This window comes from Petaurus breviceps, unplaced genomic scaffold (genome assembly GCF_028583685.1).
Source record: "Petaurus breviceps papuanus isolate PSGF00001 unplaced genomic scaffold, PetGlider_PUasm1.0 191, whole genome shotgun sequence".
NCBI classification, from domain to species: Eukaryota; Metazoa; Chordata; class Mammalia; order Diprotodontia; family Petauridae; genus Petaurus; species Petaurus breviceps.
In genome coordinates this window covers 3,448,221-3,474,719 of record NW_027185811.1, presented here as the reverse complement: position 1 = coordinate 3,474,719, position 26,499 = coordinate 3,448,221, and the positions used below count along the sequence as shown (strand labels likewise).

Here is a 26,499-nt window from a genome sequence, read left to right as displayed (position 1 = left end):
CTACTGTTCCACACTCCTAACTGGGCCACCAGAGACCATGGCTGGGAGGAGTAAAGCCATATGATTCTTCTTTTTCTGGGACCGTTCCTGCATATCTTCATCTCTTATACCTTGCTGTCATAGGTAACTTCTCTCCCTCCCTTCTACCTCTTACTCTGGGAATTGTACTGCCCTATTGTCCTGTTCACAATATTGGTGACTTTCTAGGCTAACAACACCCCTTTCTAACCACAACTCTGCTATATATGAATGAAAACATTTTTTTAAAGGATTCTGCATGTAATTTACTATATGCAAAGGTCTGTGTGAAGTACACAAACATAAGAGTAAGACAGTCCTCTCAAGAAGTTCACATTCTAACAAGGGGGGACAAGACATATAGAAAGTTTCTTTCTTTCTTTCTTTCTTTCTTTCTTTCTTTCTTTCTTTCTTTCTTTCTTTCTTTCTTTCTTTCTTTCTTTCTTTCTTTCTTTCTCTCTTTCTCTCTTTCTTTCTTTCTTTGTAATTAAGACATTGACAACCACCTTTATTTTTTAAAGTTTTATTTTCAGTTCCAAATTCTCTCCACCCCCCTCTTCCTCCACCTGCTTCAAAGTCAAGAAATGCAATACTACCCATTAAACATGAATTTATGCAAAACACATTTCCACATTAACAGAGAAAAAAATGCTTCAATCTGCACTCTAAATCTATCAATTTTCTCTCTTAAGGTGAATAGCCATTTTTCATCCTCAGTCTTTTAGAATTGTGGTGGATGACTATATTAATAAGAGTTACTAAGTCTTTTACAGGTGATTAGCTTTGCAATATTACTGTTACTATATATGTTGTTCTCTTGATTCTGCTCATTTCACTTTGCATAAGTTCATATATGTCTTTCTAGGTTTTTCTTAAACCAAAACCATCATTATTTCTTGTAACACAATAGTATTCTATCATATTCATATACCATAATTTGTTCAGCCATTCCCCAAATGATAGACATCCCCTCTGTTTTTCAATTCTTTTTTTTTTTAAAGCAATTGGGGCTAAGTAACTTGCTCAAGATTACACAGCCAGTTATTTCTGGGTGTGGTGCTAAGTGTCTGAGCCCGGATTTGATCCCAGTTTGTCCCGACTCTGGGGCCAGTGCTCTTACTCACTGAGCTACCTGGCCACCCCTAAGCAATTGGGGTTAAGTAACTTGCTCAAGGTTACACAGCCAGGTGTTTCTGGGTGGGTGCTAAGTGTCTGAGCCCAGATTAGATCCCAGGTCATCCCAACTCTGGGGCCGGTGTTCCTACTCACTGTGCTACCTGGCCGCCCCTATTTTCAATTCTTTGTCACCACAAAAAGAGCTGCTATATTTTTGTACATATAGGTAATTTTCCCTTTTTTTTTATTCCTTTGGGGTATAGGCCTAGTAGAGGCATTGCTATGTCAAAGGGTATGCACAGTTTTATAGCCCTTTGGATATAGTTCCAAATTGTTCTCCATAATGGTTGGATCAGTTCATAGCTCCACTTAATAGTGCATTAGTGTACCTATTCTCTCATATCCCCTCCAGCATGTATCATTTGCTTTAAAAAAAAATCATCTTAGCCAATCTGATAGGTGCAAGATACCATCTCAGAGTTGCTTTAATTTGCATTTCTCTAATTAGTGCATTTTATACGACTATTGATAGCTTTGATTTCTTCCTTTGAAAGTGCCTTTTCATATGCTTTGACCATTTATCATTTGGGGGATGGCTCTTATTTTTACAAATTTGGCTCAGTTTTCCTATATATTAGAGATAGTATACCTTTTTCAGACAAACCTGCTATGAAAACTTCTTTCCCAGTTTTCAGTTTTTCTTTTAATCTTGCTATATTGATTTTGTGTGAAAACCTTTTAATTCTATGTAATCAATATTATCCATTTTGTCTCCTGCAAAGCTCTCTTTTATTTGGTCATGAATTCTCTTCTCCTAGTCATAGATTTGACAGGTAGGTTTTTCCATGCTCCCCCATTTACTTACGATATCATCCTTTATGTCTATATCATGTACCCATTTTGACCTTATCTTAGTATATACAGTATGAAATATTGGTCTATGCTTAGTTTCTGCTAGAGTACTTTCCAGCTTTCCAAGTAGTTTTTGTCAAATAGCAAGTTACCCCAACAGCTGAAATCTTTGGGTTTATGAAACTAGGTTACTAAATTCATTTGCTTTTATATGTTGTTTACCTATTCTATTCCATCAATCAACCCCTTTATTTCTCATCCAGAACCAAATTGTTTTTATGATTACCACTTTGTAGTACAGTTTGAGATCTCATTACTGCTGAACTCCCTTCTTTCAAATATTTTTCATTGATTACCTTTAAATTCTTGACCTTTTCTTCCTCTAGCTGAATTTTATATTTTTCTTCTAGTTCTATAAAGTAATTCTTTAGTGATTTAATTGGTATGGCACTGAATAAGTAAATTAACTTAGGTAGCACTGTCATTTTTATTATCTTGGCTTGTCCCACCCATGAGCAATTATTTTTTCTCCAATTATTTCTCTGTCTTTATTTGTGACAAGTGTTTTGTAATTGCATTCATATAGTTTTTGTGTGTGTCTTGAGAGGTAGACTCCCTAGTATTTTATACTATTTGAAGTTATTTTAAATAGAATGTCTCTATCTCTTTCTGCAGGGTTTTGTTGGTAATATATAGGAATACTGATGATTTATGTGGCTTTATTTTATATTATACAACTTTGGTACAGTTATTGTTTCTACTAGTTTTTTAGCTGACTTTTTAGGGTTCTCTAAGTATCTATCATATCCTCTGCAAAAAAAAATTAATAGTTTTGTTTCTTCATTGCCTACACTTATTGCTTTAATTTCTTTCTTTCTTCTCTTTCTTTTTTTGTCTTATTGCTATAGTTAGAATTTCTAGTGCAATATTGAATAATAGTGATAATGGATATTCTTGCTTCACCCCAATCTTATTTGAAAGACTTCCAGTTTATCACCATTAAAACTAATGCTTTCTTTTGGTTTTAGATAGACTTTTTTTAAAAGCTTTACCAAGATTCGAAGGAAAGCAAAAAGCTGGGAAACAATTTTTATAGCTTGTTTCTTATAAAGGCCTCATTTCTCAAATTTATAGAAAACTGAATCAAATTTATAAGAATACAAACCATTCCTTGACTGATTATAGGTCAAAGGATATGAACAGACAGTTTTTAGATAAAGAAATAAAAGCTATCTCTAGTATATGAAGAAATGCTCTAGGAATATGCAGGAGGCATAACAAAGATAGTTGAGTGAAAGCAGGGAGTCACGAGAGCTCTCCCCAAACACCAGTAAAAAATGATTCTAAGTGAATAGAGCACCGGCCTTGGAGTCAGGAGGACCTGAGTTTGAATCCAGCCTCAGACACTTAACACAAAAACTAGCTGTGTGACCCTAGGCAAGTCACTTAACACCAATTGCCCTCCAAAAAAAATGACTCTAAACAAATTCTAGAGCAGCAGAACACACAAAAAGACAGAGTGAAACAAATCTCCAGTCCAAGACAATCTGGAATGTCAACAGGAAAGGTCTTATGCACCAGGCTGAGAGAGGAGTGCAGTCAAGAGCAGGCCATGCCAATGGAGACTGGCTCCAGCAAACCCAGAGCAGGCCTCAGGGGACTGAATCACTGGCAGCTGTGAAGGTTTCCAGACCTCTCAACCCTCAAAGGCCAAATATAGCTTACAAGGTTAGTAGGAAAGGACTATCAGACCTGATTGAGAGAGGAGTATAGTCGAGCCCTGGTCCCAACACAGCCCGGGCCCCAGCAAACCAGAAGCAGACTTGGAGAGTGACTGAATCAACAGTGGCAGCTGAGGCAGAGGTAGCGGCTGTTTCTGAAGTTCTCAGATCACAGACAGTAAGGGGATGGAACAACTGGTCAGAAGAAGACTATTTTCTTTTTGAAGGCACTGAGGCAGAACTCTGTTGCTTTGCACATTCTTTGATCTGGGTGGCAGTCCTGGGTGGCAGTTTGGGGGCGAGGACATGAGCATAGCAGAGCTTGTGGCAGGCAGCAGTGGAGAGGGAACTCTCTTCACAGTTCTAGGGCAGAAAAGAGGACTTGTTGTCACTCACAGACTAGAGCATAGGCCAGGAGAGGTGTAAATAACTCTCCTCAGATCATACCCCACAAAAAAAAAGGAGGCAAAGGAGCACAAAATCCCCTGAAGCTTGGGACAGTATGGCTTAAAAAAGATTTAAAAAGTCAAGGTATAGGCTGGGAAAATGAGCAAACAATGGAAAAAAACAAAACGTCAGACTATAGAATCTTACTTTGGCAACATGAAGATCAAAACACACACTCAGAAGAAAACAACAAAGTCAAACCTCCAAGAAAAATATGAAATGGTCTCAGGCCTGGAAGAGCTCAAAAAGGATTTTGAAAATCAAGTAAAAGAAGTAGTGGAAAAATTGGGAAGAGAAATGAAAATGACATAAGAAAATCATGAAAAATGAGTCAACAGCTTAGTTAAGGAGACCCAAAAAAATACTGAAGAAAATAACACCTTAAAAAGCAGACTAGACCAAATGGCAAAAAAGGTCCAAAAAGCCAATGAGGAGAAGAATGCATAATTGGACAAATGGAAAAGGAAATCCAAAAGCTCACTGAAGAAAATAATTCCTTAAAAGTTAGAATGGAGCAAATGGAAGCTAGTGACTCTATGAGAAATCAAGAAGTTATAATACAGAACCCAAAGAGTGAAAAATAGAAGACAACATGAAATACCTCACTGGAAAAACAACTGACCTGGAAAACAGATCCAGGAGAGATAATTTTAAAAATTATTGGACTACCTGAAGACCATGATTTTAAAAAAGAACCTAAATATCATCTTTCATGAAATTATCAAGGAAAACTGCCCTGATATTCTAGAGCCAGAGGGTAAAATGGAAAGAATCCACTGATCACATCCTGAAAGAGTTCTCAAAAGGAAAACTCCCAGGAATAGTATAGCCAAATTCCAGAGTTCCCAGGTCAAGGAGAAAATATTGCAAGCAGCCAGAAACAATTCAAGTATTGAGAAATCACAATCAGGAATAACACAAGACTCAGCAGTTTTTATATTAAGGGATCAGAGAGCTTGGAATATGATAATCTGTGGTTCAAAGGAGCTAGGATTAAATCCAAGAATGACCCCAAGAAAAACTGAGTAATCCATGAGAGGAAAAAACTGATATTCAATGACATAGAGGAATTTAATGCATTCCTGAGAAAAAATCAGAGGTGAATAGAAAATTTGACTTTCAAATACAAGATTGAAGAGAAGGATGAAAAGGTAAACAGGAAAGAGAAATAATAAAGGACTTAGTAAGGTTGAATTGTTCACATTCCTATATGGAAAGATGATATTTGTGACTCATGAGATCTTTCTCATTTTTAGGGAAATTGGAGGGAAGATATGTAGACAGAGGGCACAGAGTGAGTTGAATATGAAGGGATGATATCTAAAAAATAAAATTAAGGGGTGAGAGACTGGGATGTACTTGGAGAAAGAGAAAGGGAAAGGTAGAATAGGGTAAATTATCTCACATAAAAGAGGCAAGAAAAAGCTTTTACAGTGGAGGGGAAGAGGGGGGAGGTGAGAGGGAATGAGTGAACCTTACTCTCATCATTATTGACTTAAGGAGGGAATAACATACACACTCAATTGGGTATGGAAGTCTATCTTACTCTGAGGAAAATAGTGGGGAAGGGGATAAGGGGGAGTGGTGAAAGAAGGGAGAGCAGATTGGGGTGGGGCTAATCAGAAGCAAACACTTTTAAAAAGGAACAGAGTGAAAGGAAACAACAAGAGTATTATGGAAGTGTTTTGCATGACTATACATGTAAAACCTATATTAAATTGCTTGCCTTCTCAATGAGGGTGGGGAGGGAAGGAGAAAGGGTAAGAATTTGGAACTCAAACTTATAAAAACAAACATTAAAAATTGTTTTTACATGTAACTGGAAAATAAGATACCCAGGCAATGGTGTATAGAAACATATCTTACTCTATAAGAAAATAGAAGGAAGGGGCAGCCAGGTGGCACAGTGAGTAAGAGCACCAGCCCCAGCGTCCGGAGACCTGGGATCCATTCCGGCCTCAGATACTCAGCACCCACACAAAAATAACTGGCTGTGTAACCTTGAGCAAGTTACTTAACCCCAATTGCTTTAATAAAGAAAAAAGAAAAGAAAATAGAAGGAGAAGGAATAAGAGAAGGCAAGTGAAGTGGTGATAGAAGGGAGGGCAGAATGAGGGAAGGGGTAATCAGAAGCAAAACACTTCTGAGGAAGGGCAGGGTGAAAGAAAGAGAGAGAACAGAATAAATGGGGGTAAGGGGATAGGATGGAGGGAAATACAGTAAGCAATAGTAACTGTGGGAAAACAATTTTGAAGCAAGCTTCACTGATAAAGGCCTCATTTCCCTCAACGTAGAGAACTGTGTCAAATTTATAAAAATATTTATCAGTTTCTCAATTGATAAATGATCAAAAGATATAATCAGTTTTCAGATGAATTAAAGCTATCTATAGCCATTTGAAAAAATATTCTAACTCACTATTGACTGGAGAAATGCAAGCTAAAACAATTCTGAGGTACTACCTCATACCTATTAGATTAGATAATAGAACAGAAAAGGCAAATGACAAATGTTGGAGGGGATATGGGAAAAATGAGACATTAATGTTTTGTTGTCAGAGTTGTGAATTGATTAAACCACTCTATAGAGCAATTTGGAACTATGCCCAAGGGACAATAAAATCATGTATACCCTTTGACATGGCAATACCACTACTAGATGTGTATCCCTAAAGAAATGAAAAACAAAAGGAAAAAGAATCCACGTGTACAAAAATATTTATAGCAGCTCTTTTCTGGAGGTAAAAAACTGGAAATTGAGGGGATGCACATCAATTGGGGAATGGCTGAATATGTTTTGGTATGTAATTTTGATGGAATACTATTGTGCTATAAGAAATGATGAGCAGGATACTCTCAGAAAAACCTAGAAAGACTTACATGGATTGATGCAAAGTGAAATGCAATGGGTACAAAGTAACAACAATATTGTAGAATGACCAGTTGTGAATGATTTAACTATTCTCAGAAATACAATGATTCATGACAATTCTGAAGGACTTAGTATGAAAAATGTTATCCATGCCCAGAGAAAGAATTGATGGTATCTGAATACAGATTGAAGCAATTTTAAGGGTTTTTTTCACTTTATTTTTCTTGAGTTTTTTTAATCTATGTTTTTTTGGTAACATTATTATTATGGATATGTTTTAAATGACTACACATATATAACCTATATGGAATTGCTTGCCTTCTCAATGAGGGGGAATAGGGAGGGAGGAAGGGAGAGAAATTGTAACTCAAAGTTTTAAAAACAAATGTTAAAAATTGTTGCTTACATGTAACTGGGGGGAAATTTAATACTAAATAAATACAAAAAATTAAAAATAAATGCTCTGAATCACTATTAAATCACTAAACAACTCTGAGATACCACCTCATACCTATCTGGTTGACTAGTATGACAGAAAAGGAAAATGATAAACATTGGAAAAGATGTGGTAAAATTGGGACAGTGATGCATTGTTGGTGGAGTTGTAAATGGATCCAACCACTCTAGAGAACCATTTGGAACTATGCCCAAAGGGAAATCAAACTGTATGCATATCCTCTGATCCAGCAATACTACTACTAGGTCTGTATCCCAAAGAGATCATAAAAAAAAGGGAAAAGGACCTACATGTACAAAAATATTTATAGCAGCTCTTTTTGTGGTGGCAAAAACTTGGAAACTGAGGGGATGCCCATCAATTGGGGAATGGCTGAACAAGTTGTGCTATATGAATGTAATGGAATATTATTGTCCTATGAGAAATAATGAGCAGGCAGATTTTAGAAAAACCTGGAAAGACTTAAATGAACTGATGCTGAATGAAGTGAGTAGAACCAGAAGAACATTGTACATAGTAAAAACAACATCATGTGATGATCAACTATGACTGACTTAGCTCTTCTCAGGAACACAAGGATCCAAGACAATTCCAAAAGATTCACATTGTAAAATGCTATCCACATCCAGAGAAAGAGCTGATGGAGTCTGAATGCAGCTCAAAGTATATCATTTTCACCTTTTTTGTAATTTTTTTCCTTTTGTTCTGTTTCTTCTTTAGCAACATGACAAATATGGAAATGTTTTACACAAGTGCATATATATATACATATATATATATATATGTATGTGTGTATATATGTGCATGTGTATCACACACACACACACACACACACACACTCACACCTTGGGCAAGTCACTTGACACTGATTGCCTTGCCTTTCCCTGCTCCAAAATCATAATAATTGTCTAAAATTATCTTTACATGTAATTAGAAAAGATAAAATACTATTAAAATTAAAAATAAACTGCATTTACCCCTATTCTTTCTAGTGTTTTCAATAGGAATTGGTGTTGTATTTTGTCAAAAGCTTTTTCTGCATCTGTTGATATAATTATGATTTGCTGGTTTTGTTACTAATATGGTCAGTTATACATATAGTTTTTCTAATATTGAACTAATAATATATTGGTGGATTCTGGTTTCTAATCCATTCTGCTATCCTCTTCTATTTTATGAGTGAGTTCATCCCATTCACATTCACAGTTATTATTACTAACTGTGTACTTTCCTCCAGCTTCTTGTATTTATCCTTCTCTTTTTCACCTTGTCCCCTCCTTGAGAGTGTTTTGCTTCTGACCACTGCCTCCCTTAATCTATTCTCCCTCTCACAACCATCCCCCTTTCTATTAGTCCCTTCCCCTCCTACTTACCTATTGGGTAAGATGAATTTCTATACCCAATTGTTTGCGTATATGTATTCTTCCTTCCTTGAACAACTTCAGATGAGAGTGATGTTCAAGTATTGCCCACTCCTCATTCCCATTTCCCTTTGCATTGCATCAGCTCTTCCTTGCATGCCTCTTTTATATAAGATAATTTTCCCCATTCCCCCTCCCTTTCCCTTTCTCTCAGTGCATCCTTCTTTCTCACCCTTCCATTCTTCTTTTTTTATGTTTTATTTTAGACTCAAACACCAGAACACAAATACAGAAAAGAGAAAAGAAACAAAAACATACTATAAACTTTAATATTGGAACTTAAAAGTCAGAAAGAAAGAAAAGCATGTCATGTGGCAGAATATAAGGCATTTAAAAATAACAGTATCAAAATATTTAACAATAAATTTTCACTTCAAGAAAGCCTGTATGACAAATAATACACTTTGTGTTGAGAACTATCCATCTTTTCTTTTCTTCCTTGTAAGTTTTCTTTTGTTCTCTGCTGTGCATTTTTTTACATTGTTCTTTTTTCTCTTCCTCCTCCTCCCCCCCAGAAGGTTACAATTAAGTTCGGATATGTTTCTCTAGAGCTATAGATATATACATACACATAGATAGACAGATAGACAGACAGACAGATAGATAGATACTTTCCCAAACAAATTCTGCTCCTGATCTTTGTTTTTATATTTGTGCATATCTTATTTCCTATCTCTCCTGCCTCCTCTACTTTACTTATGCCTTCTACCTTGCCCTCCTATTACCTGCTACCCCCTTCCAAGGATTCCTTCCCTATTCTCCTGTTTCCCATAAATCTAAACACTCTTCTATAGCCCCCTTTACCTAGCCCCTCACTCTCCCCTCTAAAGATCCATTCCTTATCCTCTCCCCCCTCCCTATGCCCCACCATTTTATTTCTCCTGAATTTAGAAGACTTTTATACTCTTCTAAATGTATATGCATTGTTGCCGCTCCCTCCTCCCTATCTAATTTCTCTGTATTGATTCTTCCTCTTACACTTCATTTGTATAAAATAATTACTCTTTTTAGCTGTTCCTAAATGATTTTACTTTTAAAATTCATATCATACTCAGATTTTCTCCAATCTTTCTTATGAGCTGTCCAATTATTAATAAGAATCTTAGACATAGGGGCATCTAGGTGGCGAAGTGAATAGAGCACTGACCCTGAAGTCAGGAGGACCTGAGTACAAATCTAGCCTCAGACACACACACCAAAAAAACTAGCCATGTGACCTTGGGCAAGTCACTTAAACCCAATTGCCCTATCTTCCCCCCTCCAAAAAAAAAAAAAAGAATCTTAGACATACACTTTACATATATAAAAAGTAAACAATCTGTCCTTATTGAATCCCTTATAATAACTCTTTGGTATGTACCTTATATTTCTCTTCACTTTTGTATGTCAACTCTTCTATTAAGTTCAGGGTTTTGTTTTGTTTTTTAAACTAATTCTTGAAAGTCTGACAGTTGATCAAATGTTCATTTGCATAACTTTGCCAGATCTGATATTTTTGGCTAGAGCCCCAGTTCTTTTGCTCTTCGATATGTAGTATTCCAAGACCTGCAGTCCTTTAATGTCTCCTCTGCTAGGTCTTGCATGATTCTAATTGTGGCACCATCACATTTAAAATGTTTTATTTTTGTTACTTTTACTATTTTATCCTTGAGGTGGGGGTTTCAGAATTTGACTATGATTTTCCTGAGTTTTCCTCATAGTGTAATGGTAATGGGAATTTAAAGATCTTCCCTGCCCCTTAATAAGCCTAAATTGAACTTGAGGACCTTTCCTGATTTGAAAATAAACTCTAGGGGCAGCTAGGTGGCACAATGAATAGAGCATCAGCCCTGGAGTCAGGAGGACCTGAGTTCAAATCCGGCCTCATTCACTTAACACACACACACACACACACACACACACACACACACAAAACTAGCTGTGTGACCTTGGACAAGTCACTTAACCCCAACTTCCCCTTCAAAAAGAAAAAAAAAGAAAGAAAAAAGAAAATAACTCTGCCCCCTAATAGACTGGTCACTTGGAGTCTGTGGTGGGAAGAGTTTGGTGAAGGGTGGAGCAGAGCCCACAGGAGAAACTTGCTTCGAGGGAGGTTTGTTTTTCAGGAAGGGACAACTTTTGTTACTTTGTAGTCAAGTGAGTCAAGAGGGTTGTGATGTTCTTTGACCCTGGAGAAGGCAATATATACCTCTGATGCAAGGTTTTGCTTTGGAATTCACTTTGGGAAGGGTTGTATGATTTGGCCAGATGAGACTCTGGGCAGCTGTTGAGGCCCTGGCTTTTCTTCTCTCTTTGGTGACTAACTAATTATGGATGTAATGGTCAGACAGCTAGAATCCCTGTCTGTTGAATTGTGTTATTTTCTCTGTATTTTTCTTGGCTTGTAACTTCTGTTTGTATTCTCTGAAGTTCAGGGTGCTGACTTTTCTCCCTGAACTAGGTAAATAATATATGTTTGATTGATTAAAGTAAGATTGTTAACCCTTTTTGAGTTGCTTTCCTTTAGAAAAGCAGATCAAAGAACCTGTGCTAGCAGCCATCCTGAGTGTGCTAGGGTGCTTGCTGCTACACATAGGATCTCTTTTAAGTGACAATTGATAAATTTTTTTCTATTTCTACTTTCCCCCTTTGTTCTAATGCTTCAGGAGAATTTTATTTAATTATTTCTTGTATTATTGTTTCAAGATTCTTTTTTTATCATACTTTCACTTAGTCCAACTTCTTTTCACATTTTCTCTTCTTGATATATTCTCCAAATCTGTTGTTTTCTTATGTTTTACTTTCTCTTCTATTTTTTATTATTCATATTTTGTTTTATTATTTCTTTTTTTAAAAAAGCAATTGGGGTTAAGTAACTTGCTTAAGGTTACATGGCCAGTTATTTTTGTGTGGGTGCTGAGTATCTGAGGCTGGAACCAATCCCAGGTCTCCCGACTCTGGGGCTGGTGCTCTTACTCACTGCGCCACCTGGCTGCCCCTTGTTTTATTATTTCTTGATCTCTTATAATTTCACTGGCTTCACCTTGTCCAATTCTAATTTTCAAGGTGTCATTTTCTTCCTTAAGATTCTGTATTTCCTTTTCTCCTTTTCTAACTGGTTGACTTTCCTTTCATAACCTTCTTGTTTTTCTTGGATTATACTTTTTTCTTTTTTTTTTAGTTTTTCCTCCATCTCTGTCATTTGATTTGTAAAGTCTTTTTTAAGATCTTCTATGAATTCTTATTGGGCAGGTGACCACTTGATATTACTCTGTGAGGGCTTCTTTGCTCCAATATCCTCCTCTGAAGATGAATTCCAGTCTTCTCTATTCCCAGAGTAATTTTCTATGGCTGGATTCTTTCTCCTTTGCCTGTGCATTTTTAGTGGTAATAACTTAATTTTTGTAATCACTTCTAGCCCCGGGGTGTGGGAAATGGTGCCTCTTGCCCCAGATCTTCAGTTCCCCCCTATAGCCTGGAACCAAAGTCAAACCTCCAACCTCCTGTAAGTGCCCACAGCCAGGGGCTTTCTGCCCCACTGCTTCTGTACTCACCAGGGGTGTGCTCTTTCCTTCTCTCCCTGGCAGCTCTTCATAGCACAGCTGGGTCTGGCATTTCTTGTCAGCAGAGATTCCCTTGATCTTCCAGGGCTCAAATGTCTAACTCCACTCACTATCCAGGAGGTAAAAATTCCTATGACTAGAACCGAGACAGGCTCTCAAACCAACTAACCCCCAGGGCTTGCTACTGGTTGCTTAAGTGGCTTGCAGCTTTTTGTTGAAGCTGACCCTAGCCTGGAGGTGTTTATTCTTCACAGGGACCAAACATCATCCTAGGATTTTTCTTCTCAAATTGTCCCAGGAAGACCCTTGTTGTGCCCCTATTCTTATTTATTTTTACCCGCACTTTGTTCTCCCTAAGGTGCTATTTTATCTCTTTTGTGGGGGAAAATCTTGAGAGCCCAGAATTTTCTGGCCTCCTCCACTGTCTTCCTAGAATCCTCTCCCCATTCTTCTTTTGAGATCATCCCAACATAATAGTTCACAACCATCTAAGTAGACTTCTAACTGCTCTAATGATGATAAAGTTCTTAGGGGTTTCATGCATCTTCTTCCCACGTAGGAATATAAACAATTTAAACTTGTTTAGTCTCTCATGTTTACCTTTTTATGCCCCTCTTGATTCTTATGTTTGAATGCCAAGTTTTTTATTCAGCTCAGATCTTTTCATCAGGAATACTTGAAAATTTTATGTTTCATTAAATTTCCATTCTCCCCTGCTCCCCCAATTCCTCATAGAATTATAATCAGTTTTCCTGGGTTATTCTTGGGTTTAATCCTATCACCTTTGCCTCCTGGAATATCACATTCTAAGCCCTACACTCCTTTATAGTGATAGCTGATAAATTGTGTGTGTTCCTGACTGTGGATCCATGGTATATGAACTATTTCTTTCTGGCTGTTTTCAGTATTTTCTCCCTGATTTGGGAGCTCTAGATTTTGGCTATAATATTCCTCAGAGTTTTCATTTTGGGATTTCTTCCAGGATGTGACAAGTGGGTTCTTTCAATTTCTATTCTCTCATTCTAAGATATCTGGGCTGGTTTGATATCTGGTTCTGAAATATATAAAGGTTTCCTTTAGAATTTCTTGAAATACAAGGCTTTTTGTTCACAGTTTTCAGATAGACCCATAATTCTTATTCTTATCTCTCTTCCATATATTTCTTTTTTTTTTCTTCCACATATTTTCTAGGTCAGCTGTTTTCCCTATGAGATAGTTCACATTTTCTTCTATTTTTTTTCAATCTTCTACTTTATTTTATTGTTTCTTGATGTGTTGTGAAGTCAATACCTTCCACCTGACCAATTCTAATTTTTAAAGAGTTATTTATTGGGGGTTGCTAGGTGGTGCAGTGAATAGAGCACCGGCCCTGTAGTCAGGAGGACCTGAGTTCAAATCCAGCCTCAGACACTTGACACAATTACTAGCCATGTGACTTTGGGCAAGTCAACCCCAATTGCCCTCCAAAAAGCAAAAAAAAAAAAAATGTAATCTCTGGGGTGGCTAGGTGGCACAGTGAGTAGAGCACCTGCCCTGGAGTCAGAAGGACCTGAGTTCGGATCTGGCCTCAGACACTTAACACACATACACACCAAAATAAAACCCAACTAGCCGTGTGACCTTGGGCAAGTTACTTAACCCTAACTGCCCTCCAAAAAGCAAAAAAAAAAAAAAAGAGTTATTTACTGCAGTGAGGTTTTGTGGCCCTTTTACCATTTGGCCAGTTCTGATTTTTAAGAAGTTATTTTCTTCTGTACCTCTCATCAAGCTGTTATCCTTTTCAAGTCATTGTCTTCTTCTGGGTTTGTGTCTTGAGCTTCTCTGTTACCATAATAGCTCTTGATGGTCAGGTTCTTTGTTTGCTCATTATTTTTTGTTCATTATTCTAACCAATTTTTAAAAATTGGACTTTATGTTAAAATTGGACTCTGCTAATCTCTAGAGAGGATGACCGACATGAGCTTCTGTCCCTTATGTCCTTTTGTTGATTTCAAAGTTCAACCTAGAGACCTATAAATTTTCAGTGCTTCAAGTATGATATGGTCCAGTGAGGGATTTATTTATTACTCTCTTGATCTGTGCTCTTGTCCTGACATAGGTAGGGGCTCTGCTCCTCTGATACTCCTCTCCACCCTGGAACTGTGACCCAGAACTGGGAAATGGGCCAGAGAGTTACCAAATGGCACCTGATCCTTCACCCAGTACTAGTACTGGGATCCCTGGGATATCTTTCTGCCCAGTTGTTCAGTCCCCTTATCATCCCTGGATGTTAGGATGTTCCTTGCTCACTTCCATTGTACTGAGTTCCTGACCAGTCCCTACCCTAGTGTCTGCAGAGCCCTCTTACTGTCTACTCTGTGCTGAAAAAAAAAATTATTCACTGTGACTTTTTCTTGACTTTCCCACTCAGAATTTGTCTTGGTGTGTTTTCTATAGTCATTGTGGAAGAGTTTGGGAGGAGTTTTGTCAGTTGTGACTCCTCACTCTGTCATCTTGTCTCTCCCCCCTGTAGATGGTTTCAGCTGCAAGTCAGATGGAATTGCCCAGTGATCCTTAGTTTACGGTGGCAAAACAGATAGCAAATAATCTTCTTTAATGTCATTTCCACTGATAAAATTTTATCCCTTTTTTTTTTATATTGAACCATTTGACAATACCAAAGACTTTAGTGGTGATAACTATTTCCAGGTCTCCTTGTGGCTGAAGAACCAAGGGCTGCAGCACCTCAGAAGCTGTTGGTAAGTCTGACCTCCATGAAATTGCTCCCCAGACAGGGGGCCAGGTTGGTGAGGTGACTGACAGTCGGGGGCCCCAGGGAACTCCTGTTCTCAGGGCCCCTGGGCTTAGTTGGCCCAACAGTGACAACCCATCACTGCTTGATGTCCAGTTGCCAGTGATGATGGACTTCTTCACCAGAAGGCTGTTCTCCTTAACATTGGCTCTGGAGACCAGGCTTGAAGTAGGACTGGGAAGCTCGGGACATTATAGTTCCAAGAGCTTAAAGCTCTGAATCCTGAGCTGTCTCTACCAGTGTCTAAGGAGATGTGGTGGTCAAGTTGTTCATAGATGTTTGACCAACCTTGTACATGCCACCTCCTGCTTCTCCCTCAGGACTTGCTGCTTCAGCTAGTTTGGCTTGGCTGCTCAGTCATGGCAGTCTGTCAGCAGTTGGTGAGGGTGGGTATGATGGATTTCAGCAGCCATGCTGGAGTAAGTCTGGTGGCTGTGGGGAGGGGTAGGTGGGAGGGAGAACTGCTATTTACTAGGATCCTTGGCTGTCAATAACAGTTGATTAGCAGTTATCAGTGGTTGTGGTCATTGCAGATTCCTTCTCCACATTCACAGGGCCCCTGGATTCTGGGTCCTGGTGTATCTCCACCGGGATCTAGGGAGAGGTGGTGGTAGTTTGATCTTCATGGTACACGCCATCTTCTGTCTGCTAGCGTGACTGCCCAGTTAGTGGCAATTTTTCTTCAGTTGATGATGGTGGTGGTAAGGATGACCATCTCCTTTTCCACAAATCTCCTATACAACGGCTACAGGGACCAGGCTGGAAGAAGGGCTGGTGGTCTCAGGAACACCACTGTTCTGAGAGCTCTCGGACTTACCTACATATGTTCTCCTCCCCGCAATTAAATGTAAGCTACTTGAGGGCAAAGACTGTCTCATTTTTGTATTTTGTTCATAGTTCTTGGCACACACCTGATAAATGCTTTTCATTTATTCATGTGACAATTCTCCAACTACTTGACAGTTATCATATCCCCCTGAATCTCCTTTTCTCCAAGCTAAATATCCCTAGTTCTTTTTAACATTTTTCTTAAACTGTAGTGCCTAGTGAAGATATATATGAAACGATGCAAAGTGAAGTGAGCAGAACCAGAACACTGTGCACAGTAACAGCAGTATTGTAAAAATGATCAAATGTATAACACTTAGCTACTCTTATAAATATAATAATCCGAGGCAATTCCACAGGACCCATGATGAAAATCTGATGAACTCTGAATACAGATTAAAGCCTACCTTTTTTTCACTTTCCAAAAAAAGGAAAAAAAAACTTGCAGTGCCCAGAATTGAGCACAACACTCCAGATATGAGCTGACTAAGGAAGAGTACAGAGAGACTATCACATCCTTATTCCTGGAAGCTATGCTTCACTTTAGAAGACAACTAGATGATTCAATGGATAGAACACTAGACCTGAAGTCAGAAAGATGTGAGTTCAAATATGACTTCAGACACTTATTAGTGTGTGACTTAAGCAAGTCACTGTTTGCCTTAATCCACTGAAGAAGGAAATGACAAACCATTCCAGTATCTTTGCCAAAAAAAACCTAAGAGTTGGACATGACTAACAACTGAATGGTGCTTTTCTTAAGGCAGCCCAAGAGCAAATTAATTGTCTCAGTTATCACATCACACTTTCAATTGATATTGAGTTTATAGGATCATCAGAAGACAAAACCATGACAAAGGAACCAATCAAAGAGACTGGAGATGTTTAATCTAAAGAAAACTATCTTAAGAAGAAAGATGTGATACCTGTCTTCAAATTTGTAAATGGTTGCCATGTGTGAAGAGGGGACTAGACCTGCTCTCTTGATAAGGACATGATAGCTGCCTTCAAGCATTTGAAAGACTATCACATAGATAAATGAATGAAAAGTATTTATTGAGTACTTACTATGTACCAAGAACTATGGATATACACACAAAAATGAAACAGAAGAACTAAGACCAATGGCTAGAAATGACAAGGAGACAGAATTTGACTTAATATAAAGAACTTCCTACCATTTTGAGGGAACCAAAAATAGAATAGGATATCTCAATTGAGAATGGTTTCTCTATAAGAGCTTGTTTTGTTTGTCCTTTGTTCTTGAAGAGGACCATGACACCAGGAAGAAGATGACTTGCAAGTGAATTAGATTTAAGTGAGGGAAGGCTGTGCAAAGTCACCAGCCTCACTGTCTTCTCCAGATCTATCTGGGTCTTGTGGCAAGATCAGGATGACTGGAGATGGCCCTTTCTCTCAGAGCAGGTCTTTAAAGAGAGGCTGGGAGGATTTGTTGCTTCGGGTAGAGATGGCACAAGATGACCTTTGCGGTCCTTGCCAACTCTGAGATCTTATGAATCTCTGCACATTATTCTCCTTTATGAACTCTATGTTCAGCCAAATTCACCAATTTGATGTTCCCTGTGCACAATATTCCATCTCCTGCCTTTGTACAGGCTGTCCATCGAGCCTGACATGCATCCTTCTTGCCAGAGGTTTTTCTTCATTACCCCAGTTGCTAGTGCTCTTCCTTTCTGAAATTAATTTGTGTCATTTTTCTGTATATGTTTCCCTCTGGTAGATTATAACCCCCTTGAAGGTAAGGACTATTTTCATTTTTTCTATGTATCCCCAACCTGGTACACTGTTTGGCAGTACGAGTTCAATGATTACATGTTGAATGAGTTGAATTGAATTCTATTGATGAGCAGTAAGAGTCAATCAATAAACACTCTATGTGCCTGGTATTATACTAAATACTAGGGTTACTAAGAAAGGCAAAAGACAATCTCTCAAAATCTAATGGCAGAGACAACATGGAAACAAATATGCACAAACAAGCTACTTACAGGATAAATAGGAAATGATCAGCAGAGTGAAGATCCTAGAATGAAGAGAAACTGGAAAAGGCTCCTCCTAGAAGGGGCAATGTTTACTGGGTCTCGAAGGAAGCCAAGGAAGCCAGTAGGCAGAGATGAGGAAGGAAACATTCCAGGCACGGGGCAGCCAGAGAAAATGCCTGGAGCCAAGAGAAGGAATGTTTAGTATGAGGAACAGCAAGAAGGCCAGTATCACTGGACTGAAGAGTACATGGTGGGGAGTAAAGTCTAAAAGCCTAGATAAAGGGCAGGCTGTGATGGGTTCTGAATGCCAAACAGAAGAGTTTGTATTTGATCCTGACGGTGACAGGGAGCCAATAAAGTTTGTTGAACAGGGAGGTGACATGGTCAGGCTGTGATTTAAGACTAGATTAAATTAATAGTGGAACCAGTTAATACAATTGTGTAATTTTCTCTAGCATTGCTTGGCAGCTGAGAAACAAGAGTAGAAAATATAGCTAAGATGAGTCACCCAGGGTTAGGAATTAGAATGGCAGGTTCAGCAAAAAGTCTATGAGAGTTTCTAGGATACTAGAAAAATCATCACTGAAACAACTGACTAGACTTCCAACTAAATGTAGAAAAGTTAGTCAATGCAGAAGGGAGCTTGGAGGTGTGGAAGAAGGAACAATGAGAATCTGATGCAAGATCCTGCAACATCTCTCATATTGGACCTCTTCTCTCCTCTGACATTGCCACCACTCTAGGGTAAGCCCTTGTCACTTCACACCTGGACTACTGCAATAGTCCACTGGTGGGTCAGCCTGCCTCAATTCTCTCCCTGCTCCCCACCCCTCATCCTCCATTCAAGCACCAAAATGAAGGTCTGGCCATGTTACTCTTCTACTCAGTAAACTCCAGTGTCTCCCTATCACCTCCAAGATCAAATACAAAATGCTCTGTTTGGCATTCAAGCCCTTCATAATAGCCCTCTTCGATCTTCTTCTGTGAGCAGCTAGGTAGCACAGTAGATAGAGTGCCAGGACTGTGTTATGGGAATGGGAATCTTAATATCTTCCCTGCCCCTTGGCTCGGCTTAAGTGACTCTGAAAACCTTCCTTGCTTTGAAAATATAATCTGCCCCCTAATAGGCTGAATGTGGTCACCTGGGGCCTGTGGTGGGAGGCTTATTTTTCAGGAATGCCCATGCCTTGGTGCTCTGTGATTGGTCAGTGGGTCAAGAGGGTTGTGACATTCTCTGAGCCAGGAGAAGGCTATATATACCCTGATGTGAGATTTTGTTTTGGGGCTCACTTTGAGAAGAGTTGTATGATTTGACCAGATGAGACTCTGGGCAGCCGTTAAGCCCCCCAGCTTTGAAAACCCAGATGTTGGTGCTTCCCTCTCTGGTAACTGACTAGGTATGGATGTAATGGTCAGACAGTTGGAAGTCTGTCTGCTGATTTGTTTCTCTGTGTGTATTTTTTTTGTCTGCTTGTAACCTCTGTATTCTCTGAAGTTCGGGGTGCTGACCTTTTCCCCCTGAACTAGGTAAATGACATATGTTTGATTAAAGCAAGATTGTTAACCCATTTTGAGTTGCTTTCCTTTAGAAAAGCAGATCTAAGAACCTGTGTTGGCAGCCACTCTAGGGCTGCTAGGGTGCTTGCTGCTACAGACTGAAATCAGGAAGACTCACCTTCCTGAGTTAAAATCTGGCCTCAGACACTTAGTAGTTATGTGACCCTCAGCAAGTCACTTAAACCTATTTGCCTCAGTTACCTCATCTGTAAAATGAGCTGGAGAAGGAAATCGCAAACCACTCCAGTATCTTTGCCAAGAAAACCCCTAACGGGGTCACAAAAAATTGGACACAACTTTGGCCTCTTTGCTATCTATGAACCAGACACTCCATCTTTTGGTTCTGGGCTCTGGATTGTCCCTCACAACTGGAATGTTCTCCTCTCCACCCTAGTTTCCTAACTAAAGTCCCAACTAAAATCCCATCTTACGTAGGAAACCTTTGCAAATCCCTCTTAATTCTGGTGACTTCCTTCTGCTGATCATTTCTTATTCATCCTATATACATGTAGCTTGATTTAGATATATTTGTTCGCAAGTTGTCTTCCCTATTAAACTGTAAATTGGTAACAATCTTTTGCCTCTTTTTGTATCTCCAGTGCTTAGCACTGTATTTGGCACATAATAGGTACTTTAAAAATATTGACTGATTAATTGATTCTCCCCATAAGGAGGAGCTGGTTACTGGGGTAGAAATGATTAGGACCTTGTAGGGAAATAACTACTTCATACAATTAGATTCTACAACAAAGATTTTTAAAGTACCTCTTGTGAAACAGCCACCAGAGATACCAAAATACAAAAGAAGCAGTATCTGCCCTCAAAGGGCTGACATCCTACTACTTACTGAGTGATGAAGAAATTCAACTTGAGTACAATTTATGTTGCCTCCTTATTCTTCACAAAGAAGGCACTTGAACAACTTTAATGGAGTGAGAATTCTGCTGGGTCAGAGAAGCAATAACTTTCTACAAAAGGCTTCTTTTATTCCCCCTCAACTACTTGGTGCCAGGTCATCCTGAGGGTTGCCTGGGGAACTAGCAAAACACTGGCATGAAAGCAAGCATCCCTTTACATGCTTTGGAACTTTGGGGTTCTGGACTCTGCCTCTACTCTCTCCCTCTACCACTATCTTTATAACCTTGTGCTGGAAAGTTATACTTCCAAAGAGTTAAATTTCTAATGAGTCCACAGATTAGTCCAATTCTACACAAAAATATAGCACTTGAATCACAGTGTCAGCAGGAACTGGCCAAAGTCCACAAACCATCATTTAGATCTTCCAATTTGGTCCTTCTTTTCTCCACTACAACACAGTCCCCCAAAACTTGTGGTACCACTAAGTGGTTCAGACTATCACCCAGAAGGCAAGCAAATTTGAGGGGCTACTAAACAAGCTATTCCCTTCTCTGGTACCTGAATTGTTCAAATGACTCACTGACTTTTGTTCTCTGCTTAGCACACTGAATAAGAACTATGTAGATGATCTTTCTCTTTCCTTTCTCCAAAGAGTACACTATATCAAGAAATCCTCTCTCTCTCTAGAAGGTCCCACATTATTAAACTTGGAAACTCCAAAACTTGGCAGTATCCACAAGGCTACCCAGAAAATTTCTTTTTACTGGCCAGATGGCTAGATCCTGGCATCTCACTGACTAAGGAATTTTAAATCTCTTCTATTCCACACAGGGGTTGGGTTCACAAACATTGTCCATGAACTATCCTTTCATACCTCAGGCAAGCACATATCTACCCCTACCACGTGATTCTGCACCAAATCATCATCAAATGCCCATAGGCATCCCCCATGCTCTGCCATGAGGTGACAGAAACAGAGACAGAGATACTAAGAGACAGAGACATAGAAACACTGTCCTCACAGCTTGATTTTATAGATTATAGATCAAAGGGTGACAAGAATCTATCCCCCTGAGCCTATCAATCAATCATGAAGAATTCTTTATGTAATCCTAGCAAGTGACTATCATCAAGTTGATTGGTTAGCACATCAAACTTATCAGAGACGATCCAATCAACTTCTATTTATATAGTATTTTAATTGTTCTAGAACTCTTAGATAAAAGTATATCAATGGTACTATTGAGACTTTCTCTGAAACCATGAAACAATCAAGTATGATTAGATTCACAATATCTTTAATTTGTAAAGATTAAAGGATTCTTGACATCCTTTAATTCACAAAACTCCATGCATAATAATACAGGATCACTGAATTTTAGAACAAGGAGCAAAATGGAAAGGACTTAGTACACTTCGCCCCCCCCCCCAAAAAAAAAAAGTTGTTATTAATCGGTGGATATATTGTAATTGAGACATATTCCTAGTTTGATAATTTTGTTAGTCCTATCTTTATGTGTCACATCTCTAAGCCATCTTCCCAGTGTTTTGTTTTGCCCTTAAGATACTCTTGTCCCAGAATGTCAAAATGGTTCTTTTTTTTTTGGATAAATAAGTAACTCCTACTTACCAGGTAGCTACATTTTAGCTTGTTAGACTCCCATAATCATTTGCTTTGGGGTTACGGGTTTTGTAGATAGATGCAATTAAAATTCTAATGTAAGCATGCTAACTGGCAGCAAGAAATTGGGTTTCAAAGGTTGTCAGATAACCTCTGTTCCAGGTTAAAATTGTGTTTTTTGAAAAGAAAAACTTTCATTCAAAAACAGCTTCATATGCAAAGTAGAAGGGAGGAGAAGGCTGAATTTAAATTTTGTTTCTTTGTTCTTTAACACAAAAGCTTCATTCCTTTGCTTTCTCTTTTTCCCACATGTGGGAGCCAGACCTTGGCTGTGGTACAAGCTAAAGGAACTGCTGAGAGAGCAAGAGGGTGAGCAAGTAGGTTTTGCAATCACAAGCTGCTCCATCATAACCAATTTACAAGGCCAGAGGAGATCACGATTTACGAAAACTGAGAATTGTGCTATTTTTAAAAAGGAAAAACCTAGGTAATTACCTAATCATAGGAATCCAGAGATTTATATGGGTCTTTTGTGACTTTAAGTCCTAGATCTATAGGGACAGAATATGTTGGAGGGAAGAGAAATAAAGACAGAGAGAGAGAGAGGGAGAGACAGAGACACAGAGAGACAGAGAGAGAGCCTAAACCCAAGGATTTGAGTATTGAAACATAAAGTTTATGCTTGAAAGTACAACTTGAAACTGTTAAGAACTGTAATTAAACAGCCTTCCCTCCAAATTCATAACTATGGGGAATTGGGGAATATTTTTAGTCTGGCTGGTGCCAGAGGCACTGAAGTGTAATTTAGTTTTAGATGTGCAATTATTCTACAATAATGTCTGAGAGGAGATTGTAAACCAGAGATGAAAGCCTAGGTAGTTGATTCCATTAGAGGTAAGGGGACCTTTCGGATCTCAGACCAGAAGCTCTAAAAGGTAAAGGAACTTGGGGCATCTTAGCCTAAGAGAAAATTAAGAGTTTAGAAACCCAGGAAGAGTAATTGAGTGGGAGTATCTGAAATATTCAATCTATTAAGGAATAGAAGAAGATGGAGATGCTATACATGGCTCAAGTCAACCATTAAGAGGTATTTTGAGGAAAAAAAGCAATTTCAACACTCAGCTGACAGCTGAATCAGGACTGAACAAGAAAAGGACATTTCTTCAAGGATTGAAGGTGTTGAGCCTTGCAGGTTCCTATAGTACTTAAATGCTTGTTGGATTGGATTAGACTGGAGGAGACAAGGAAATAGGTGAATTAGCCAAAGTGACCTCAAGGGTTAGTCTAAAGAAAAAGAGGAGGGGGGGGGGGAAGAAGAGGGAAAGGGAAACAAAGAATGAAACAAGGAGTGTTTCAAAGAGACTGAATAATGTTTTGAGATGAATTTAATAACAACTCAAGAATGGTGACCTGTAACTTAATTAATACCAACATTTCTATACTACTTTAAGACTTACAAAGCACTTTCATCATAACAGTTCCTTGAGGCAAATAAGTAAAGTGTTCTTTAAATAGCTTAGAAAATTGAATTACTTCTTTATTGTCACAGAAGTAATATGTTTTAGAGCCAGGATTCAGACCTAGGTCCTCTGACTGCAAGTCCAATGGTCTTTTCATTACTAACTGTCTTTCAATTTACTTATTCTGTACATAATTTGTACAAATCTTATTTTTATAATTCTGTAATTCATATGCTTTAAAATTAATATATGAGCTATGACCCTGGCACAATTCACTTTCCAAATATGTAGAAGCTCATCACCATTAAAGTGGATACTTTGTGATGGATTTTTTTTTGCCCATGGCCAACTCATATAAAAAGAAAAATACAAAATGGTCCTTAGTCCCAGTGGCCTTTCCCCTCCTGCAGTGATGGTGACAGAAAGGGGAAAAAAAGAAGGCAGAAAGTAGAGGTTGCTAAGAATCACAGTTTTCAGACCATGTATAAACTTTAATTTGATTCTTGGTGTTATAAACGTACATAGTGCCGCAGGAACTGAATCATACCTATTTGGATATTATTGTTATAAATGAAACTAGAAGAAAGGAGGAGGTTACAGTGAATAGAAGGATGGCTGAGAGATACTTCTTAGAGGCACAAAGTGAAAATTTGGTGGAAATGTTCTTATTCTATCTCCAGAAACAATAAGAAACATTATTTCATGGGACAGCCAATCATCTTGTATTTCAGTACTGATTATAAGTATTTGCAAAAAAGACTGCCATGGGGATTCCCATGCGAAGGTACAAAAAAATCCCAGCTCTTCAATTTTTATGATCTAAAGTGGACACTAGGTTGAACAATGACCAAGAAATCCAAGGAGAAATATCAGTAAAGTTCTTCATTCAACTCAAACAGGGATATGCTGATAAACTGTGTATCAACCAGCTTGGGAGTGGTGATAATGATAATACATCAAGCCCAGATTTGTATGTAGCATTTGCCAATTTCTGAAGTATCAATGCTCAAACTTAAAATTTTACAATTGGCTCCAACACACCCCTGAGCTCAAGCCTGCACAAAAAGACAGCTAGAAGCTACAAAGCAGAGGAGTCTACCCAGAGAAGCTAGCACAACTATAAATAAATAGGCCAGAACCCAGTGGTATTTGCCCCAACTGTAGAAGTACTAGGGAATGATGGAAAACCATGGCAGCAGCTGGAACATAGTCAGCCAACTACAGAACTCTGAAAACAAAAAGAGATACAAAGTTTGGTGTAGTAATATATTCAACTCAATGGAGAAACAGTGACAGGGAAAGGGAAGAAAAAGGGTTAGGAGGAAGGTAGAGTCAGGGGAAGGAATAGTCACAAATAAAGAAAAATAGGGAAGCTAGGTGGTGCAGTGAATAGAGCACTGACCCCAGAGTCAGGAGGATCTGAGTTCAAATGTAGCCTCAAACACTTAACATTTACTAGCTGTGTGACCTTGGGTAAGTCATTGAATCCCAATTGCCTTCCAAAAAAAGACAACCCCCCCCCCAAAAAAAAACCTATAACTTAGGAAGACTGATAGTAAAGTGAAGATTAAAAGAAAATAAAAGAACCATTGATTGATACTAATTCTCTTGGTGATCTCATCAGCTCCCATGGTTTCAATGATCATCTCCATGTAAATGATTCATATCTACTTGTATGGTGACCAGCTCCAGTTCTAGATGACTTAAGATGAAACATGTTTCTCACCTTTTTGACAGGAAGGTAATGGACCATAAGTGCAGAATGAAAAATTTATTTTCCAGACTGGACAAATGCTCAAATTAGCTTTGCTTGATCATGTTAATTTGTTACAGGAGGAGTTTTTTGGGGGGAGAGGGGCAGCTGGGGATAATTAACAAAGAGAGGGTGGCTAGCCACAGCAAAGAAAAAAGAAAAAAAAGAAAAGAATATGAACGTCAATGATGCAGTTTCTCAAAATGTGCAAAAGAGAACAGAAAGAGGTTCAGAGGAAAACAGACAAACAGGCATGATTTAGAACTAAGTTTATTACACACTTTGAAACAAACAAGTTGTACATTAGGGTAATTTGTAGGTTTGTGTATAATTTATATGGGAAATGTTTCAGAATAACAAAAAATATATTTTTTTAAAAATACTACCATGATAGTAGTACTAACATCAGTCGCTGAGCATGAAGAGTTAGTGAAATTCCATGAAAAATATGGTGGAACCTCCAAATTAAATCAGTGTTCAAATGGGAATGTATGGTTTAGAAAAAAAGAAATGAGAGAGACCCAAAACTTGTAGAGTAAATAGAAGCCTCATGCCCTTTTATCCTATGTACTTCAAGAAAAGATTTGATAGGCATTGTATGACCACCAAATATAACAAAAAAAAATTAAGCAAATAGGAAAAAAAAACCTTGTGGGTTCAATACAAGATTATATAATCACAACTGAGTCCTCACTGTGGCAAGATGATCTTTTTATACCTCCCTAATCAATTCACTCTCCCACTCACCACAATAGTTTTTCCAAATCTATTTTTATCCCTTCTCAAATCTCCCAAGGCTTTCCCACCTTCACCTTCTCAGCTGAGACCATTGCTTCCTATTTCACTGAAAAAAATTGAGGCCATTTGCTGAGAACTACTTTTTCTCTCTTCCTCTTCACCTAATTGAAATACCTTCTGCACTTTCTCCTCCTTCACCTCCATCACATGAAGAAGTGACCCTTGCCAAGGAAAATCCCCCTACATGCATGTGATCCCATTCTTGGCTCTCCTCCTTTTTGTGCCTGTACTCCTAGAGATGGCCATCTTCATACAATAAAAGCCTCCACTTGCTCTCCTCTCATTGTCTTAAATCTCTGAAGTCTGGCTTCCAACCTCATCATTCAATAAAAACTGTTCTCTCCAAAGTTACTAATGATCTCTGAATTGCCCTTTTCTCTAATGC

At 38.4% G+C, this 26,499-nt stretch overlaps 1 long non-coding RNA gene across 2 annotated transcripts in view; it reads right to left on the bottom strand.

The window, feature by feature from the left end:
• Positions 1–309: 309 nt before the first annotated feature.
• LOC138164678 (uncharacterized) overlaps positions 310–26,499 on the bottom strand; it is a 44,628-nt gene continuing 18,438 nt past the window's right edge. The window contains exons 3-4 of one of the 2 annotated variants that reach the window (XR_011169151.1): positions 18,074–18,243; positions 310–4,070 (exon numbers count right to left, since the gene is read on the bottom strand). This is a non-coding gene — a long non-coding RNA (uncharacterized lncRNA). The remainder of the gene's footprint in view (positions 4,071–18,073; positions 18,244–26,499) is intronic. The other variant, XR_011169152.1, reaches the window with a different exon arrangement.